Raw genomic sequence first — 2,482 nt, forward strand, 5'->3', positions numbered from 1 at the left:
CTCCCTTAGATCAGACATGACAAGAGATTTCCATACCCGTAACATATACCATTATCAGCAGGAAGCAATTACTGAAAACAGACCATCCTCCCTCGTCAACCCTAAAAGATTTTAGGGGTGGAAGTCTCTGAGGGGGAAATGTTATAGAATAGTAAGAAGCTAGGAAAATTCCAAGACAAGTGGAATAGGGAAACTGAGATGGATAAACACCTAGTAAATCCTATCTTCCTTAAACCAAGGACACTTAAGAATAAATGGTTTGCCCAACTGGTGCAGCTCAGGCTGGGATTCCATTCCCCCTCTTCTTCTCACCCCCCCACCCCCCCGGCACATATCCTCTAACCTCTAAGGGACCCCATGAAATTTGCAACCAGGGGAGCAATGGGCAGCAGCAGCTTGTCCTGGACTAACCCCCTCAACCTGTCTCCAAGGCCCCTTTCCCCCCTTTCCTCTGACTTCCCAGTGAGCCAGGCAGCCCTGCCTAAGGCTCTCCTGCTGCTACTTCCATGCCCTTCTTTGTTTCACTGTCCTAATATATTTTTGCTGTGGTCAATAAATTCTTGCTTGCTTAAAAAAAAAAAAAAAAAGAGAGAGAAGTTAGTATAGAATAAACTGGTCAATGTTAAGGTAGAGGTGAGCACATGGCTTGGGGCAGGCCATCGTGGAATGATTCCTGGAAGAAGTGATCTGTGGGCATTTACAAGCATCTCCTTCTTTATTCTCAGTTCAAAATAAACGTAAAAGACTCAACTCCACTTCTTAAAAGGTTATAAGATTTACTTGCCCACAGTCAAGTCAAAAATCTAATTTAATAGCAGAATTTATTCTTGGCTATGGTCAGGTAGCTCAGTTGGTGAGGGCGTGGTCCAGATATGCCACGGTTGCGTGTTTGATTGCCAGCTGGGCATATACAAGAATCAACCAATGAATACATAAATAAGTAAAGCAACAAATCGCTGTTTCTCTCCCTAAAATCAATCAACCAAATATTTAAAAACATTTAGAAAAGAATTTATTCTTGACTCCCTACCATGGATTTCAACCCTTAACTCACACTCCCTTAACACAAATTATAGAGAGTTTAACAAATTCTGTCCTATACACTACCTTCTCACAAGTCTGTAGAACAGGATTAAAGATATGCACAATGAAATAAAATGTACCTTAAAAAAATACGATCATTGCCCTAGCCGGTTTGGCTCAGTGGATAGAGTGCCAGCCTGTGGACCACAGGGTCCTGGTTCGATCCAGTCAAGGGCATGGACCTGGGCTGCAGGCTCCTCCCCTGGTCCAGGCCCTGGTCTGGGCATGTGAAGGAGGCAACCAATCCATGTGTTTCTCTCACATCCTTATTTCTTTCTGTCTTTCCTTCTCTCTTCCACTCCCTTTAAAATCAATGGGAAAATATCCTGGATTAACAACAAAAAAACTGTAAACAACAAAAGTATCATATTAAAAACAAAAACAAAAAAACACGCTCATTTTCCTAACTGGAAATGAACACTGAACAATCCAAGCCCTACAAAGCATAGCTGTCGGAAGAGGAAACTGAGGTTCAAAAAGTCCCACTTTAATACAACAGAATAAAAGGTCTCTTTGAAGCCACCAGAACAGCTTGAACAAAAAGAGAAACAGAAGGCTATTGTGGGGCCCGAGCCTCCAGATGATGAACCCCAAACACACTGCAGTGGTAAACAAACAAGCCTGCGAGCCGGAATCTGATTTGGTGACCTAACAAAACACAACTTAAGGAATCCCTCTCTTCCCATTCATTATTTCCCAAAGCCCCACCGGCTGGCAGCTCCTGTTTCCTTTCCTGGTTCTGGGGCTCATTACTTGTAAATTATAATGGATGGTGTGCTTTTCCAAAAAAGGTACCGGCAAATGAAAACCACCATGGGTTTAAAGCCACATAAAAGACAGCATATGTAACAGAAAGGAACTCTGCCTGTGTTTACTATGAGGACCTATTACCCCTTTATGCGACTCCAGTGGATTTTAAACTCCAATGAATGCTGCCACTGCCCACTAAATAGCAGGTTAGCGCCGGGAAGGAGCACATGCAAACACCTGCCTCAGCAGGACCCAGGCTGCTCCTCGGTCTCCCCGAGCCGAGCCGGGCCAAGGCCCAGCACCTGACCGGGACGGGGCTGCACACCCGGCGCCGCCGCCCCGCGGGCCCAGCGAGCGGGCTCCGGAGCCCTGTTTGCATGTGGCCCGGCACCCTCATCCCACCACTCAGATCCCGGCGGGAAGGAGGGAAACTCCGCGGCCCCAAAGAGAAGGCTGGCGGCGGGCAGAAGTGGATGAGCGGTCCCGAGTGGTCTGCCTACCTCCGCCGGCCCAAGGTGGCCCGGGCCCCAACAGCACTCCCAATTCGGAGTCCTCTCCGGAAGCACCGCCGCGCCCTTCCTGCTCTTCTGGCCCTGGGGCTGCCATCCCCTCTCTCTTTCCGGACTTAGGGATTCGCTCGGGCCCCGGA

This window comes from Myotis lucifugus, unplaced genomic scaffold (assembly GCF_000147115.1).
Source record: "Myotis lucifugus unplaced genomic scaffold, Myoluc2.0 scaffold_366, whole genome shotgun sequence".
Classification (NCBI taxonomy): domain Eukaryota; kingdom Metazoa; phylum Chordata; class Mammalia; order Chiroptera; family Vespertilionidae; genus Myotis; species Myotis lucifugus.